The sequence below is a fragment of the Lynx rufus genome, unplaced genomic scaffold (assembly GCF_022079265.1).
Source record: "Lynx rufus isolate CCGP_SWC_20201006 ecotype Redwood Valley unplaced genomic scaffold, mLynRuf1.p SCAF_5, whole genome shotgun sequence".
NCBI classification, from domain to species: Eukaryota; Metazoa; Chordata; class Mammalia; order Carnivora; family Felidae; genus Lynx; species Lynx rufus.
Window position 1 is genome coordinate 3,751,495 of NW_025814867.1, and position 20,220 is coordinate 3,771,714.

The 20,220-nt window shown below is 37.3% G+C and overlaps 1 non-coding gene across 1 annotated transcript; it reads right to left on the minus strand.

The window, feature by feature from the left end:
- Window positions 1–2,676: 2,676 nt before the first annotated feature.
- On the minus strand, window positions 2,677–2,781 carry LOC124527408 (U6 spliceosomal RNA). Its single transcript, XR_006965859.1, has one exon. It is a non-coding gene; the product is annotated as a U6 spliceosomal RNA (small nuclear RNA).
- Between the last annotated feature and the right edge of the window lie 17,439 nt (window positions 2,782–20,220).

Consider the following 20,220-nt stretch of genomic DNA (forward strand, 5'->3'; position numbering starts at 1 on the left):
TACACCACGTCAATTGGCCCACTTGTGTTTCGTGCCCTTGGGCAGCATTGCCCACAAAAGCCTGCTTCCGTGGCTCTCTGTTTTCCTGCCCCTCAGACTACTTCTGAAGCCTGAGACCCACCCAGCAGGTATGCAGACACAGGTTGGGACAGTCCTCAACGAATGGGGGACAGGAGTCCGTGGATAAATACCTCGGCTTTCCTCCTTTTGGAGGGATCATTTTGAGATGCGTTCTATGTAGTTTCTCACACAATCCCTAGAGCGATTGGGCTTTAGTTGTCTACACAGAAACTAGCTTAGCAATGCATCTTCCCTTACCTTTTCTTCCCTTACTGTTTCATTGACCTACCTTCCTCACTCTGCTTTCTGTATTAACTATACCCCAGTCCATGTGTCAGTCACTGTTTGTGGAGAACCCAAATTAAGGCAGGAAGGAATTGTTCCGCACTTTAACAGATATGAAAAGGAAGTCCCAAACATTTAAGAACTTGATCAAAATCATCTGCAGAGGTTATTAGAATCCAGATTGGCCCCTCATTTTCCAGCATAACACAATACTGGATCTCTCAGAATCAAAGTTTTCTTTATTTATTTTTTACAGATAATAAAATATTTATAGACGGCACTGTGAAATTCTGTGATTCCAAATGATAACATCTTCTGCATAAAATAAGGAAGATGTATTTCCTTAATATGAAATGAAGACCTAGAACATTGAGAAAACCTCCCTCCTGTTCTCAAAATAAAATATTAACGGAATATTCTCATATTTCAATCCCTGAATGTTTTATTCCGATAGATAATGCATTGAAAGACCCCATTTTTAGGATTTTTGAAAGGTTTTTCTTTGTGATCTCTAACTTTTGGTTAAGATCCTTCCTACTGGATTCACAAGGACTTAGATGACAGTTGTAGCCTGCATTTACATACTATTTTAGTGTTTAACGTGCTTGCACCTATGTTATTTCCCTCAACTGTTGCAACAACATTATGAGGTACATAAAATCATTTTACAGATGAGGAAACTTCATTGCAGCAATTGAATCTTGCCCCCACTCATGTACATGGCATATGGCAGAACCAGGGAATGAATCCACATCTTCCTGTAACCCGAGGCAGGGCTTTGTCTCCTGTAGCATAGCCCTTTATGAAGTCTTTGCAGCCACTGCTGAGGAAAACAGTAAAGAATAAACTCTATGGGTGGGCCAAGTGGAAAGGAGGTGGTTTAGGAGCGTTTATAAAGAGTTTCCCGTGACTTGGCATCTTTTAGTCTCTGCCTTTCCAAAGTCCATTCAGATGCATGGAGAAATTGGGTTCCAGTAGAAGGTACAGAAAAGAAACATAGTATGGTAATACCAGGTACTCAAGTTCTAGACTCTGACTCAAGTGTTAGCCAATTATTCAACTCCACCGGAAGTTCCTACCACTTAACACGTCTTCAGTCTCTTCGCCCTCAGTTTCTTAATCTTGAGAGTGATACTGACAATGCTGTTTCAAACAAGTGTGTCAATGAACTTAACCTTCAACCAACAGAGTCAATTCATAAATGGCTGTGGTCATCTTTTGCTAAGTTCAAGCTTCTGGTTCTCCACACACGTGAAAGGGAGATAGCAAGAATCTGTGTCCGATTACTTCACATTGGCCCTTTCTTAAAAGGCAGGGAAATGACTTTCCAATTAATTCTTTCAATCTGAGCAGATGTACAGAGCAAGATTTTCTATGGTCTTCACCTCTTTACCCTCACCCGAGGAGTGAAAAATCCTTTCTATCTGTCTGCATGGCATTTTAAGTGCCATATTAACAAGCCAACAGCAACCGCCACTCTTTTACCTGATCTACAATATCCCCAGCTCTGTTCTAATCTGTTGATTCCAAGTCTTTTTTTTCTCTGCAGGTTATTGATACTTTTCAAAACTTTTTTTTTTTTGGTAAAATACACAGAATATTTGTCTTCTCAACTGTTTCTAAATTGGCAACTCAGTGGGGTGAAATACATTCACGTTGTTGTGCAACCATCACCATTGTTCATCTTCACAAACCCTTTTGCTCCGCAAAATGAATACTTTATACCGATTAGACAGTAACTCCCCTTCTCCTCTCACACCAGCCCAGACAACAACCATTCTACTTTCTGTCTCTGAATTTGACTACTCTAAATACCTCCTATAAGTGAGATCAGGCAATATTTATCTTTTTGTGACTGGTTTATTTCACTTAGCAAAATGTCTTCTAGGTTTATCTACACTGACGCATGTATCAAATGACACATGTTCATTTTTTAGGGCTAGAAAATATTCTACTGTGTACCCATTCATCCACTGATGATGCTTGGATTGCTTCAACCTCTTGGCTATTGTCCACAGTGCTGCTCGGAACATGGTTGTATAAATATTTCTTCTAGATCCTACTTTTGGCTCTTTTGGATTGTAGAAGTGGAATTGCTACATCATTTGGTAGTTCTGTTTTAATTTTTTGAGAAAATTCCGTGCTATTTTTAAGATGCATCTATTTTCATCCCCACGGACAGTACACAAGAGGTGTGAGGTGATAGTTGATTGTAGTTGTAATTTGCAATTACCTAGTGATTGCTAATGTTGAGCATCTTTTCACATGTTTGTTGGCCATTTGTATATCATTTTTGGAGAAGTCTCCATGCAACTCGTTTGCCCATTTTTTAAAAATATGGAAAACTTCATGCATTTATATGTTTGTCCTTGCAGCAGAGCGTGCTAATCTTTTCTGAGTCTTTCTAATTTTAGTAGATGTGATACCAAAGCGAACCTAAGTTGTTGATTCTTGATTTGCATTTGTAGTGTTTCATTAACTTTCCTCTTCTCAACAAACCACCATTCCCCACTATGCACCTACGCTCAATACAGTTTTCCACAAAAATTAGAGAAGGAGATTTGTATGCATTCTTAAACTTATTTCTTGTTCATGTTCAAATCAGTGGCTCTTTCCATTGCTTGCTTACTGATGGTCTTTGAGTTTTATTTTTCTTTTGTTTTGTTTTGTGCTTGTTCATGTCACTAAGTTTAGGGAAGTGGAAAATTTTAAGGTCTGGCTTAATGATGCCACCTTAAACAGCCTGATGAAGGTAGAGATGACTAAGGAGCAATATTTCAACCCTGTGTCTAAACAGGACATTAATCTTGCCCTTTTTTTACAATTTTTAATCAGAAGTTCCTAATTTTCTCACCATTGATGTAAAAATCATTTATGCTTGCGGCGCAACCAACATAAATCATTAGCACACAAAAGAATAGTAAGCAACCTTGAATCAATACACTTCCTTCTATGAGACATGGTGGAAATGAAAGAATACAATTTGTCATTGATCAGGAGTCTCGCCAACATGTATCCAGGGCCCCATGTCTTCCCAGTACTTACTTTGCTCCAACCAGGCTGGCCTACTCTACGTTTTTCAGACAAACCAAGGTCATTTCCTTCCCATGAACTTTGCGCATCTTGTTTCTTTTTATCATTTCATCATTTCGTTGAGATTTTAGCTCAATGCCACCTCTTTGGTGGCCTCCTGACACTTAACCTAATGATGCTGTCTCCTGGACCGTCACTTTCTATCATTTTATCCACTTGGTTTTCTTCACAGCACAAATGACTTTCTGAAATTGTCTTATTAATTATTCACTGGCACGATGTTTATTTTCAGCCACCTTCCCTCATTTTAATATATGTTCCATGACTGCAGAGGTCTGTGTCCTTGGTTTACTTCTATATCCTCAGTGCCTGAAATGGTGCCTGTGTAGTGGCGAATGTTTAATAAACATATGTCGAATGAATACCTGGTGACGATGTTGATTAGGGGTCAAAATTTTTTTCTGTAAGGGGCCAGATATTTTAGCTGTGCAGGCCATTTAGTCTCTGTTACAACTGCTCAAATCTGCTGCTGCAATGCAAAAGTAGCCATTAAATAATACCAATAAATAAATAAATAAATAAATAATTAGCTTGACTAATATTGTGTTGCAATAAAATTTTATGCACGGAAACAAGGAAGGGGCTAGATATACAGGATATGCAGGACATGGATATATGGATATACGGATAGATACAGACTGCTGGAGTAGAGTAGATCATCTCTTGTCAATTTTCATGTCGGGGCACACTTGGATGTTGAGTCATTCATTTTGGCTAATGTTTGCCCCCCCCAATTTGGTAATAACAAAAATCCAAAGATAAAGTTGAATTTACTTCTAAATTATAAGCAATAATTGAGATAAAGATAATATTCTGGATTTTCTCTGTAGTAGTGTGACCCTTGTTCAATCAGCAGCTTCAATGGAAAGAGGAAATTGGTGTTAAAGATAACATGTTGATGGGAGGGATGGTTTGACATCATCGTTGGTATTCAGCAGGGGTTCTCGTACTTGAGTGTGATTCCAAACGAGCACCGATGGCCAGACTGCACCCACAGAGTTACTGGGCTAGTAAATCTGGGGTGGTGCCTGAGAGTTTCTGTTTCTTTCTCGTTCTGGGTGATGCTGATGCAGATGGGGCAGAGGCTGGAAAGTGGAGAGGAGATGCGTGTCAAGATGTGACCGAGGTGACACAGCTGAGACGTGGTCTACATGATAGGAGGGGCTGTGGAAACGAGAAGCAAGACACAAATGAGAGGGAATTATCCAGAAGAGTAGCATACACAGGGGTTAATTTATGGAAAAACTGAATTTCGGGGAAAAAGATGAGCTGGCCCTTGGGGATGTGTGAAACAAGAAGAGAGGAAAGCCTCAGAAATTCTAAATTATGTCTAACTATACTTTCTTCTTTAACAGAAGTACCAGACTCTAGTCATCTGTCTGCACTTGATGAAGCATGGCCCTTGATGATACACTTCCTGATATTACATTGGATAAAATGAGCCAATCCCTTTGACAATGTATGGTTAACACCTGGTTTTACGAGTGTAGGCAAAGGATCCTGACACACGTGCAAAACAAAGTGAAGGGCGATGGTTCATGGTGGCAGTGTTTTCCCTCAGCTGCGTCCCATTGACAGACATGGCAGGATGGACAGGTTGATGTTTCTCACATAGAACTGGAGGAAATGTGTTAAATGAGAGAATGTTTGTGACATGGTGTAGTAAAAAGTTAAACCTCATCTTGTCAGAATCAAAAACACACACACAAATAAATCTAGCTCTTTTCCTAAGAGAAACAAACAACAGATGCAGCTAAAAGATATCAATACTAAGATGGAATACACAAATGTAAGTGTTTATATAATTTCATTAAGTATAAATGGACCAGTTTCCATTTAAAGGGAGAGAGCCTGAGACTGGCTTAAAAAATTAAAATTAAAAGTTAAAAAAAAGGCAAGACTGAACTGCATGCTGTCTATATGATAAGTTGAGAGCAAAAGAATAGAAGAATATGGCATACACATTATAACAATAAGAAAAAATAATAGACAAAGTGTTCTTTAAGGTAAGGCTTATTAGCCGAAGTAAATATTCTATCATGATAAAAAGGGAAGTTTACCAGGAAGATATACTGATATTGAATGTGAATATACCTAATAAGAGACCTTCAACATACATATAGCAAAAACTACCAGAATCAAAGTGAGAAATAGAAAAAAACCTACAATTGAACGTATTTTCAATTAGTGAGTCATTATAATCCACCAGTTACTGTTGGAATACCTAAACAAACAGTTCAGCAAGTACATAGTGTATGTAACACATTCAGCTCGAATTCATCGATGCTTAAAGAATCTCCTCCTGAAAAATGAAACTTTTGGAGGAAAAGCAATAAATTCCCAAACGGATCTCCACATTTCTTATTTTCTGGGCATATCAAACATGGCTATAAGGGTATGTGTCCTCTTTGGGACCTCCGCACCTTCTATAGCCCACTTCCTACTGAGAGCTTTCCTAAGACTTGCCAAAAAAAATGATAACAATAATAACAGAATTCTCAGATGAAACTAATGGTCTTTGGCAACTTAATTTCTTCAAAACCTTATTAGCTTTCTTATCTTTTACTCCCAGCCAGTTTCATCTATAAGTGACCACACCAAAAGTTGTTTTCGACAACATACTCAGATGGCTTTTATCTACTTGCTTTCCAGTTCCCTTATACAGCTCAATAGCAGATACCTTGAGGAGATGAGGCCCGAATACAGCACATCTCCAAAATTATCACGTTATTGAAGTAATAATTCTCATCCCGTCTTTGTCAAAAACACCTTCTAAATGTGCAGCTTCTAGTTCATTCCTGAGCCATGTAATTGTGGATGGAAGTCCCGTATCCAAAATAACTACGTTTTTAGCTATTGACAAAAGAGAGAAGTTCTGCTTAACAAGGGCTTCATTCATTCGTTGCTGTGAGACAAACTACTTGCAAAGGACAATTACATTAAGTTACATAATGTGTGGGTTAGGAATGTGGCAAGGGCTCAGATGAGCAAGTCTTCTGCTCCCTGTTGTATCCACTGGAGGCGTTCAGTGCTGTTTCACCGGCAGGCGGATTTGTCAGAAGGGCCCAAGATGGCTTCATTGATATGGCTGTTGTCTTCAAGGCTGATCTTAGCTAGGACCTCTCCCTATCAACGGAAGCGTAAGGCTTCTTTGTATTACCTCTCTAGAAAAATGGGACATTTTTCAGGTGGCTCGGGTCTCCAAGAGACCCAGACAGAAACAGTCTTCCTCAAGGTTCCGAGGCTCAGAACCGGCCTGGAATCACTCGTGTCGAAATCAATGCCAAAGGAATATTCTCCATGTTGCCTATGTCTTGCATTAGAGATAGGTTTGTAAAGGGGCCATCTTGCCACATACCTAAGCATCCAGGCAGAACTAACCAGACTAGCATATGCTCACGAAAGGGCTCAAGGCTTTCTGAAGCAAGTCAGCATGCTCGGAAATAGCAACCAAATAGCAACCAGGCTTGGCAACCAAATAGCAACCAAATAGCAACCAGGAAGCATGAAGTTCTGCTTTTCTGATCATTTCATTCCGAACAACAGGAAAAAGAAGAACCATTGCCCATGTGCTCAATTACTCAAACAGTAGTCTAAATTATACCTTATTTTGGAGATTGAGAAGTGGAGCACAGCCATATGTGAAACCCCACATGAGTGCAATCCAGAGGAAAGGCTGTTCAGTTCGGGCATATGTTTAGATTTCGTGCTTATCTCTAAACAACGCAGAGAATCTGGGATGCCTTGAACATTGACATGATCTAGTTGGGGCTACACAATCTTAAGTCTTTCACCTTGTATGTGAAATGTATCAACCACCCACCCTTTAACTTGCAGCACCCTTAACTTGTTCCTTGTCTCAGCCCGCTGAGCCTTCCTGCTATATCCCCATCCTTCTTTTAAGAAGCTTATTATTATCATTATTATTACTTTGCTTTAGTAAGAGGTGGGGAAAAAAGTCTTCATTATGTAAAATGTGATATATAAATCTACGTGCAGTGCTTCTAAAAGTAGAACGTCTGCCAAGTTCTCTAGCAACGTTACCAGTGTATAATTAAGTACTCTTTTAAACTATAGTTTATGTTTATGTGAAGGGAGAGTGCGGAACTCAGAAATAGTAGTTGTTGTGGGGTGGGCTTTTTTTTTTTCTCTGTATTTTTAAATTATATGTTGGATTCTGTTTTTGACAGCTATGACTTTTTTTAAGCTTATTTATTTATTTGGAGAGAGAGAGAGAGAGCACGCGTAAGCATGAGTGGGGATGGGGGTGGAGAGAGAAGGAAAAAGAGACAACCCCAAGCAGGCTCCGCACAGCCAATTTGGACCCATTGCAAGGCTTGAACGCATGAACCGTGAGATCATGACCTGAGCCAAAATCAAGAGTTGGACACTTAACTGACTGAGCCCCCCAGGTGTTCTGGCAGCTATGACTTTTAAAGTAACAAAACTGGGGGTGCCTGGGTGGCTCAGTTATTTAAGCATCTGGTTTCAGCTCATGGTTTGTGAGTTTGAGCCCCATGTTGGGCTCTGTGCTGACAGCTCAGAGCCTGGAGCCTGCTTTGGATTCTGTGTCTCCCTCTCTTTCTGCTCCTTGCCTGCTTATGCTCTGTCTCTCTCTCTGTCTCAAAACTAAATAAACATTAAAAAAAAAAAAAGTAACAAAACCGGATTTTCAGTTCTAGCAATATGGCGGTCATGGTGAGCAGAGCAATCCTTGTGAAACAAGGTACCTAAAAAGTCCTGAATAAAATATAAGCTATTATGAAATAGAACAGTCTACAGAAGCTAGAGATTGAGAGAGAAAGTAAATTTAGAACAGTATTGAGTACTGATGACAGAACATTTTCCAGAGCATCTGATGATCTCTGATGGCCTAGAGCTGAGTACTTACGTCGGTCTTTTTGTGTTAGACTGTAGATAAAGCCAGAGACCCTTGCAATGCTGGTGGGTTTCATACAAAACCTCACTAGTAAGTCTGCCTTTGTGAAAGCCAAAACCCACAACGAACTGAAGGAAACATAATACAGAGGGAGATGGATAAGATAGCTGTATCTCATCCTTGATTTTGAATGGAGAGTAAATGAGTATAAATGTAGTTCGTGCGTGTATGAGTGTATGCATGTACACATACTTTTGCGATTTGCTAAAAATAGACACAAATGTAAATATTTGCGAATTAAAACCCTCTCAAAGATGGAAGTTTAGTTTCAGGTCATTCCACATTGGTTAAAGGCCCCTAAGTGAAGAGGAGAGGAAGTTAAGACTACTCTCTGGAGAAACATAACTTTAACCCCAGGAGTCAAAGAGGTTTTACAGATGAGGTTTCAATAAGTTCACAATAGCAACAACAACAACAACTCTAATAAATAAAAAAATATCTAATACGCAAGAAACCAAGCCAGTATGAATAAAACTTATGGTGAGAGATTAAAAAAAAAAGTGAGATCAGATATATTAGGATAGCAGATCTTGAATTTATCAGATAGAATATAGATATGTAATTAAAACATATTAGTCTGACTATTTAAGATTGTATTATAATGGGGTGCCTGGGTGGCTCAGTAGGTTAAGCATCTGACCTCGGCTCAGGTCATGATCTTGTGGTTCATGAGTTCGAGCCCTGCACTGGGCTTTGTGCTGACTGCTGGGAGCCTGGACTCTGCTTCAGATTCCGTGTTTCCCTCTCCTTCTGCTCCTGTCCTGCTTGTGCTTTCTCTCTCTCTCTCTCTCTCAAAACTAAACAAACATTAAAAAAATTTAAGATTGCATTATATGTATGATGAAGGAATACATAACTATTAATTAACAGAGGTACTTGAAAAGTCGAAAATAGATCTTCTAACAGTTATATGCATATAGATACAGATAAATGTATAGTTTAAATTTCTTATTTTCCTTTCAATTTATGTAATATATATGTAATTGGAAAATGAACAATCTAAAGAGCATATTAGACAGAGTGAAAGAGAGAAATAGCCAAATGTTGATATGTCTGATAATGCAGCAGACTACAGACATTAGAGATGAAAAAGTATATAAAAAATAAATGTTAAATGACACCGATGAGTGAGGACGAATGCAATTCTGAGAAGAAAACCTCAATGAGAAGGGTTAATATTTGAAAAAAAATTAACTGAAGATTTTCCCAAATTTACCTAAGAAGTAAATATTCAGATTCAAGATGACCAAAGAATCCTTTAAACTCAATATAAAAAATATCAACTAAAATAAAATAATAAAAATAACTATACAATACATCATAATTTAAGTTGGAACACCAAAGCAACAGAAACTCTACAGAAAACTAGATGATAAGAAAACAAACAATAAATAAACTGAGAGCTGACTTCCCAAAGACATTAAAAGAAGACCCAAATCTGTCTGATGATATCATCAAAATATGGAGAGAAAAAAATTGCAAATCTACAGATATATTTAAACTGACATTGGGGTAAATTGATGCCATTTTAAAAAATCTGAATTTTTTTTGTATTTAAAGACACTCATTGATGAACTATCTGAAAATGTGCATCTGTGATGAAAGAAGTATTGTTAAACAAAGGAAATAGTAAATATGTGAATGAATCTAAATAAATATTTACAGCAGCACTAAATGTCTCTTAGTGCTCAAAAATAATAAGGTAATGAGACACCTGGGTGGCTCAGTCGGTTGAGCCTCTGACTTCGGCTCAGGTCACGATCTCATGGTTTATGAGTTCGAGCCCTGGAGCCTGCTTCGGATTCTGTGTCTCCTTCTCTCTCTGCCCCTCCCCTACTCACCCTCTGTCTCTCTGTCTCTCTCTCTCTCAAAAATAAATAAACATTTTATTTATTTTTAATAAATGTTATTTATTGTGGGTGGAGACTATTACTTTATTATAATGACTCTGAGAAGCCTGTTTTTCCTCTAGCTGAGGTTTTAGGCTTTGTTCAAACCTTTTTCATATCTGTCAGCTCCTGATTCAGAGATGGTGGTTACAGCCTATGGCATCGAATTACAATTACAAACTAGGGAACTATTAATGGTTCAAACGTACAACGGTTCAAAACAGTACAAATGTAGAGGAAGTGGCTAAAAATATTTTTTAAAAATAAGGTAAAATTTAAATGTACACACCCTCTAACATAAGGAAGGAAGGGATTCAAATAGTACTAAAGATATCTAAGGTCTTCATTAGAACTTTAGACTTGTCTAAATGTGTAAATTCTGCTTTATCTTTTCATTTGTTTTCCTCTGTTTCCTTTTGCCCATTTTCCTATTGAACTGTATTCAGTTTTCTTAACCCGGCCTACTACTTGACCATTCTCTTTGTAAACATGTATTTCTCTACTCGGATATGGCATTTTTCATTTTTGGAATGTCCCTTTGGTTCATTAACATAGACTCTATGATGACATTCATCCATGTTATCCACCTTTTCTTCTATTTCTTTTAACCTAATAATCATGATGTTTAAACGTATATTGTCAGTCCTTTCGTTGATCATAATTATGCTTTATTTCCTTCTTTACATATCCAGTAATTTTGAATTTTATGCCAGACATTTTAACAAAAGAGCCATCTAAACTATAGGTTTCCTTATTTGATCAGTGACAATTCTCTTTACTTTTGCTAGGGAAAGAAAGAAAGAAAGAAAGAAAGAAAGAAAGAAAGAAAGAAAGAAAGAAAAGAAAGAAGTTGATAATGTTAATTCCCTTTTAAATTAATCTGATTCAAGTGTGCAGTATAATTTCAAAGACTCAGTCTTTTGAGTTTGCCCAATCCTTGGATGAGTCCAACCAGGATTTTGATCCAGTCTTTCTGTCTCGTGGGTCTCAGTTGCTTCAGCCTTGAGGGGCGGAGTAGGGAAGGGAGATGGGAAAGGGGAACCTGCAGGAGACAGTGCACTGTCATTTGTCATTCAGAATTTCCAGCTCAGGTTTCTGGTAGCCTAATCCTGTAGGTCTTTGTTTCTTAAGAGACATAGGACCAGAAGAGATTATACTCTTCAGAAGCTTTTAACTTGAATCCATAGCCTTCCAAGCAGCCACCGCACCTGTCAAAAGTCCCATAGGAAAAACTGACCATGATTTGTATACTCTCCAATTTCTAACTCATCATGCTAACACCAGTACCTGTTAAGTAGTCTGCATATTTCTGTAACCCCTAACAGAGGTTCTCTGCCTGAGCAAACTGGGCCCTCAAATTGCACCCAGGAACAGAAAATTTTCTAAGACATTTCTTTTTTCTTTTTTTACAGCTAGAGATTTCTAGCCTCAGAGATATTCTCTCCTTTCTGAAATTTTAATTCTAATGTTCATTGCTTCCATAGCTCTACAATGACTTTAAGTTATAATATTTCCAATTTTTTTCTAGTTGGTGCAGGAAAAGTGTTGTTCTGCGATGAACTTCTACATCCTACCTAGAATTCCTGCATTTCCCTGTTTACTAATGATGGTGAGCAAATTTTCATGGATTTGCTGACCATTTGGACATCATCTTTCTTTTCTCTTGCCTAGATTTTCATTGTTTTTTTAATGTTTATTTATTTTTGATAGGGAGAAAGAGCACAAGCAGGGAGGAAAAGAGAGGGACACAGAGAAGCCCTAGCAGGATCTGCACTGTCAGCACAGAGCCCAATATGGGGATTGAACTCACGAACTGTAAGTTCATGACCGGAGCCAAAATCAAGAGTCAGTGGAGAAACGGGCAAAAGACATGAATAGACACTTCTCCGAAGAAGGCATCCAGATGGCTGACCGACACATGAAAAAATGCTCAACATCACTCATTATCAGGGAAATACACATCAAAACCACAGTGAGATACCACCTCACACCTGTCAGGATGGCTAACATGAACAACTCAGGAAACAACAGATGCTGGTGAGGATGCGGAGAAAGAGGATCTCTTTTGCATTGTTGATGGGAATGAAAGCTGGTGCAGCCACTCTGGAAAACAGTATGGAGGTTCCTCAAAAAACTAAAAATAGAACTACCCTACGACCTAGCAATTGCACTACTAGGTATTTATCCAAAGAATACAGGTGTGCTGTTTCAAAGAGACACATGCACCCCCATGTTTATAGCAGCACTATCAACAATAGCCAAAGTTCAACAATTCAAAAGAATGGAAAGAGCCCAAATGTCCATTGCTGGATGAATGGATAAAGAAGACATGGTATGTATATACAATGGAGTAGTACTCGGCAATCAAAAAGAATGAAATCTTGCCATTTGCAACTATGTGGTTGGAACTGGAAGGTATTATGCAAAGGAAATTAGTCAGTCAGAGAAAGACAAAAATCATATGACTTCAAGCATATGAGGACTTTAAGCGACAAAACAGATGAACATAAGGGAAGGGAAACAAAAATGATATAAAAACAGGGAGGGGGACAAAACAGAAGAGACTCATAAATATGGAGAACAAACTGAGGGTTGATGGAGGGGGGGATGGGCTAAATGGGTAAGGGGCATTAAGGAATCTACTCCCGAAATCATTGCTTCACTATATGCTAACTAATTTGGATGTAAATTTAAAAAAACTAAAAAATAAAGTTAAAAAAAAAGAGTCAGACTGAGCCATCCAGGTACCCCTTATTGTTTTTTTTTTAATCTGCTGTCATTGATTTGTAGGCCTTTTATAAAGGACAGTGAATGATTCCTTTGACATTTATAGATGTTGTAAATATCTTCTGTTTCAGAGCTTAACTTTTTACACACTTAAGCAATCACAGATGTTTCTGATTACAATTTAGTTCAAACATGTAAACAGTTTCCTGTTTTTAAGTTTATTTATTTATTTTGAGGGAGAGGGAGAGAACACACCCAAAGTCAGGGGAAAGGCAGAGAAAGCAGGAGAGAAGCCCCAGCAGGCTCTGTGATGTCAACCGAGCCCTACATGGGGTTCAGTCCCACCACCTGTGAGATCATGACCTGAGCCAAAATCAAGAGTTGGCCGCTCAACTGAATGAGCCAGCCAGGCAACCCCACAAATTGTTTCCTTAGTAGTTAGTGATGTATGAATCTAGTTTAATATAGTTTTTTCTATTCCCTGATCATTAGTATATATTCCTCTATGTTAACTCCTTGAAGAGTTAGTGTTTCATTTGTCACATGTAGGTAAAAAATTCATCACAAATAATGTTTACGTGGGGTGACCAGGTTATGTTACATTGTTTTTCTAGGTACATATCCAAGTAGTCCAGCAGAGTTTGGTGAAAAGACTCATTTCTACTCTTCGACTTACCAACTGCGTCAAAAATCAAAAATCCATACATGTATGACCCTCTTACCAAACACTATTCTGTTTCATTTGTTAGTTTGTTTAATTAATATAAATTAATATGTAATATAATATATATAATATATTATATAATATTAATATAGAAAATATAATATAAAATACATAAAATATATAAGCATAATATTAATATATATTATAGAATATATAAATATAATATAAATTTGTATTATCCTTATATATTATATTTATATTATAATATACATAATACATTTATATCTTAGTATATTGTATATTGTCTTCCAACACAGTTCATCCTCAAGATTATCATAGCTTTTCATAGCTCATTTCTCACAGCGAATATTTGGAAATATTATTTACTTAGAGTAAAATGCACATATCAGTAACTATGTAGCTTAAAATAATTTTACACATGTGTATACCTATATAACTACTACAATAAACTCAATTTACACAAAAAATACTTGCTGGGATTTTGAGTTGGTTTTGTGGTAGACTGACTTCTTTATTGGCCTTAATTATTGGTCTCCTTGAATCCACCCCATATAATGTAACTCTATAGTTTCTCTCAAGAACTATCATCTATTTCCACTCTTCTTAAGTCTGGGGTAGCCTTATAATTTGCATGGCCAATAAAGATGTAGCAAGACACTGTACTAGACCCAGGCTGGCCCTCAATAGGCCTTGCTTCCTTCTACTCTGTCTTAGGAACCTCTTCCTTTCCATGCCTCTAGCTTTGCATTGCCAAGCTAATCGATTGGAGGGATATAAGGACAGAGCCAACGTTAGCAAATCCCTGGAAACAAAGCTGCCTATTGGATTGTGAAGCAGACAGAGCCTGACTGAGATAAAGAGGGTCCAGCCATACCCATAAACCAATGCATAGAATTGTGAGCTACACAGAACATTATTATTTTACGTCACTGTATTTTTTTTGGAGGGTTTATTTCTCCACAGCATATTTTGGCAATAGATGACCACAATAGATTCTCATTATTGCATTATAAATCAATTTGAGTATAAATGACACCTTTGCAATATTGAATTTTGTTTCATGAATACAGATTACTCTTCCATTAATTTAAATCTTTAATTTCTCTCGATAAAATGCTATCTTACACACTCCCTTTTAGATTTAGTTCTAAGTCCTGATTATTTTTATGCTATGTCTAATCATTTCTTTTAGATGGATTTCATGATCATTACTATAATATAAAAATGTCATCAGTGTTTGTGTGCTAACATTGTATTTCATCACATTTCTAAATTCACTTGGAACTAAACAATATATCTAAATATTTTTATTTTCTTTTTTTTTTATTTTTTTAACGTTTATTTATTTTTGAGACAGAGAGAGACAGAGCATGAACGGGGGAGGGGCAGAGAGAGAGGGAGACACAGAATGGGAAGCAGGCTCCAGGCTCTGAGCCATCAGCCCAGAGCCCGACGCCGGGCTCGAACTCACGGACCGCGAGATCGTGACCCTGGCTGAAGTCGGACGCTTAACCGACTGAGCCACCCAGGCGCCCCTTTATTTTCTAAATAAAGAAAATCTTTGCAATTAATGACATTTTCATCGTTGTTGTTGTTGTTGTGTTCTGTTTTAAATCCACGTAACTTTTCCTTATTCTACTTGCTTCATTGTACTGGCACAGATTTCTATTCCAATGGCAAGTGGACCATTCAGAAGGATGTTTTTGTTTGTCATTTACTGATAACTCTATAGAAGATGAAGAAAGTACTCTTTTATTTCTGGTTTTCTGGAAGTTATTTATTTTTCATAAATTTCTGATAACTTGTAGCAAAAGTTCTGTTTCTGTAAGATGATCATGTTAGATTTATCGAAGTCCATGAGAGAAGTTAGGCTGTATTTCTTCTCTTTTCAGACATCCTGTCAGGACTTGGGTATCAAGTTCCACTCTACTTATACAGTTAACCTGATAAGACATGATAGACCCGCTTCATAGAATTTGCCACTGAAGGTAGGTGAGCATAGAGATTTCCACATTCGCATGACGCAATTATGGAATCAATTACAGTTGTAGAATAAGTTGATGTTTTACTTCTTCATATATTAGTTCTCAGAATTTATTTTTTCATCGATTTGCAAGTGCATTGCCGTGTTTCAGATCTGTGTATCTTTTTAATGTTAGCAGAATCAGTATTTATGTCTCTATTTTTCTTCCTGATATCCGTCACTTCAACAAAAAGATCTGTCTCAGGAGAATTTTTGAATTTTAGTAGTCTTTTAGAGCATAATCATTTGACATTGATGGTCTTGTCTAGTGTTGTTCTACATTTTCTTGATATCTAATTATATGTTATTTTCTTCTTTCTGTTTAAGTTTACTTTGCTATTCTTGTTTTTTTTTTTTTCTTTTTTTAAGTGCTCAACACAGAGGTAAAATCATGACTCTGAGATCAAGGGTCACACACTCCACCAACTGAACCAGCCAGACACCTACTTTGTTATTCTGTTTCTAACTTCTGTAGATGATTGATTTTTTAACCCTCCTTCTCTTATAATACACAACATTTAAGGTTATGCTCTACACACGTCTTTAGCTATTTTCTAACTTTTTTTTCATATACGGTACATTTCTTTCACTGAATCCAATGTTTAAAATATTGCCTAATGTTCATTATTAGTTCATCTTTTATCCATTCATCATTGAGAAGTGCATGGTCTACCTTCCAATTATTTTTTATCTTTTATGTTGTTCTATTTGTTATCAATTTTTAACATAGTTCTGTTTCCATAAGGGAACATCTCAGAGTAGTTTCAGTCATCTGAAATTTGTTAAAATCTGCTTTGAGGTCCAGCATAGTGTTACATTTTGTAAATGTTTTCTGTGTGTTTGAAAAATAAGTACTCTACAGTCTTGAGGTACAGTGATTTATATATCAGTTACATTTATTCATGTAACTCAAATCTGGTACATGACTTATTTTTTTCATGTCTATTTGATGGGTTACTGTGTGTTAAAATCATCCACGATATCTTCAATTATTATGTGCAGAAGGGGAAATGAGAAAGAGGCACAATAAAACTTTCAGGAGTGACAGATATGGTCATTGTGGTTGTAGTAATGACCTCTAAAGTGCATACACATGATACAATATAGCAAATGACATACTTTTAATAGGCCAAATTTACTATATGCAAACTCTATCCCAATAACGGTGTGAACATGAGCCGTCTTATTTTACTGCTTAACGAAGTAAAGGAGATAATGCACATAATCATCACAATTGATACAGAAAATTTGATAAATTTTAACATGCATTCATGAAAGAAGATATTAGTGTAGAAGTTAATAGAAAAAACTTTAATCTAGTGTAGAGAATAGCATACATACATACACATGCATGACTATGGCTATCATAATATTTAGTGATGAAGTATTCAAAACCTTCCTCAGTGGAATGAGAATGAGATAGGGTCACCCTCTAGTGCTATATATTAAGCACAATTAATTAATAGTATATATATATACATATGTATATATATACACACACACACACTATTAAGCACAGTATTATTTAATTCAGATACAGTTAAATGTAACACAAAGTAATAATTTAATAAATATTGACAGATAAATAAATAAATGCATAAAGGGTCAATCAGTATAAGAATACTTCTAATTCTAGCAAATTTATTAAACTGTGGTTCTTAAAAGGCCTAAGCTTTAATGCGCTAAGTCGATTATTTTTTTTAATGCATATTTATTTTTGAGAGAGAGAGAGCAAGCGGGGGAAGGGGCAGAGAGAGAGGAAGACACAGAATCTGAAGCGGGCTCCAGGCTCTGAGCTGTCAGCACAGAGTCCGACAAGGGGCTCAAACTCATGAGCATGAGATCATGACCTGAACTGAAGTCGGATGCTTCACCGATGAGCCACCCAGGTGCCCAAGTCATCTATTATGTTTAATGAATGAACTTCTATGGATCGGGATGGGCAATAGTTCTGTGTTATGAGCAAGAGAACTTAGAAAGTCACTGTAATCATTTCTGTGTCTGGAGGCTCAGATGAAGAACTTTGGTTGAGTCAGGCTGACAGAGGTCATGATTAAAGATTCTATTAACACATTTGTGAAGGTTTCTTAGTACAGATCTCCCTCAACTTATGACGGGGCTAAATCCTGTTAAACCCACCCCAAGTTGAAAATGCATTCGATATACCCAAACTAAAGAGCATACCTAGGCCTCGTCTACCTTAAGCATGCTCAGAACACTTACATTAGCCTAAAATTGGGCAAAATCATCTAACAGTAAGCCTACTGCATAATAAAGTGTTGCCTATCTCATGTAATGTATTAGATATCGTGCTGAAAGTGAAAAACAGAAGGGTTGTGTGGGTACACAATGGTTCTAAGCGTATCGCTTGTTCACACTTCCGATCGGGTAGCTGACTGAGGGCTAAAGCTTCCCACCACTGCCCCGAATCATGAGAAAGGATCATATGCATATCACTAGCCTGGGAAAGGAACAACATTCAAAATCACAGTTTTGACCAAATATGTATCCCTTTGGCACAATTGTAAAGTTGAAAAATTGTAAGTGAAACCATTGTAAGCCAAGGACCACCTGTGATGTATATGGGGGTGTAGAGCAATTATGTTCAGCGACTCTTCCTCAAAGGTTTACCTTTTCAAAGAATTTTCTCGATGGCAGACAGAACAGGGTGTGCTGACACCTAAAAGAAAAGAAAACAGCTATCAGTCATTCCGTTTATTGATATTAACTGTAAATTGAGTGACCGTCCTCAAGAGTATTTAGGAGTCTTTCCTCTAACAAATGCTTCTCTTGTTCTGAATCTCCTCCACCTGCTCAAAACTCTGGGCATTTTTGCCCTGCCTTTCAGTAAAGTTTTGTCAGCAAGAAAACTTTATAAGTTTCTGCTCAAATGCAACAATCATTACTTGTTATTTTTCCATTTAATTTCAGTATAAATTAACTTATCTCTGTGCAAGTAGCATTAAAGCTAATAACCCTAAAAAGGATTAAGATTAGAAAGTAACGCTGTCAGTGACAAAGCTCATTAACAGCCTTTATCACTACAAGCTGATGAACTACATCTAGGATAATTGGCCTAATTATAATACATTTGTTTCTTTAGCCAGGTATTCTTTGCTTCACTCTCTACTGATTACTTATGGGTCTCAGTTTGGCCAATTAAATTTCTCTTCCCACTCTATCCGTTTCTAAAATGGATTGTACATAGCTCACATGTCAGTATCCTTGTGTTCTGAATAGAGCTGCATTAAGGAGACAAGAAATAGAAAGGCAAAGAGATGGCTGAATCCTAGGGTACCAGCCATAAAATAAGATATAGAGTGGATAACAATGCTTTTAGGGTCTCCCCCCTAAAATTTTACGTGGAGTTGCTAAAATTTATTTAAAACCTAGCTACACCATCGATCCCTAATATATTCTACTTGATTCATTCCTTAGAACAGTTTTAGCTCTTTTATTTTCATGACAAGCGACAGAACACCCAACTGAAAGTGACTGAACAACTGTAAAGAGTTAAATTACTTTCTGTAAGAGATAGTCTGGAGTTAGAGAACTTCACATTTGGAAAAGTAGCTAATGAGTATCTCTAAGGAGACCTTTGCCCAGCTCCTGCTCTACTGTTCTTGGGATATCAGTTTTTCCTTCCTTTCCTTCTTTGACTAGCCTTCATTGTCTCAAGATGATTTCCGTAGCTCCAGGTATCTGGACCACACTCAAGGCTGGAAACAGGAAAGAAACTAGAACAAAATCATCACATGATATTCTTTATTATCAGAAAAGAAAAGCAGTCCTGCTAGATCCCCCCCTTACATTTTGTTGGCCAAACATGGATGATATAATCAAGTTTAGTTGAGAGACATTGGGAAAATTCCTGAATTTTTCAGTGTTTTTACTTAGAAAGGCATGGAATAAAGGTGTTTGGTAATGACTTTTGAGTATCCATCGAAAGGTGTATTTAAGAGGAAGAATGTCCCTTATTTTAGTAAGTGGAACTCTCCATGGAACTTTCTTTCTCCCTATTCATCCTGAGTGTATTGTGTGTTTTATAAAGGGACACATTTGAATCCAAGTACTTGGAGATAGATCAGTATTTCCAGCTGAGTTCTTCTTGAACATTAGGATTCGCTACAATGAGAGTGATCAAGTTATTCATTGTCCAGAATAGACATAGTTGAGGGTGAAAATGGGGATTAATTACTCTTGGACAAGTGAAAGCTCCATAATGTCCCAAGCAAACTGGTACATGTGGGACCTTGTCTTTAAAAACCCTATTCATATGAGAGCCACAGAATCACTGCTTCCTAACTGTTGGTTTTATGACCAAGCCAGGTAAAACTGATAGGTTAATAACAGATGAACTCCTTGGCGAAAGAGTACCAACGGGTACCAAAACCAGCCTAAAACCTCTCCTCTCCCTTTCTCTTCGTCATTGTCAACACAAAGGAAGAGGTTCATCCAAGGAAAAGTTTCCAGATCCGCAGGACATCAGTACTCCTCAGGGTGCTCTTGACAAAAGTTC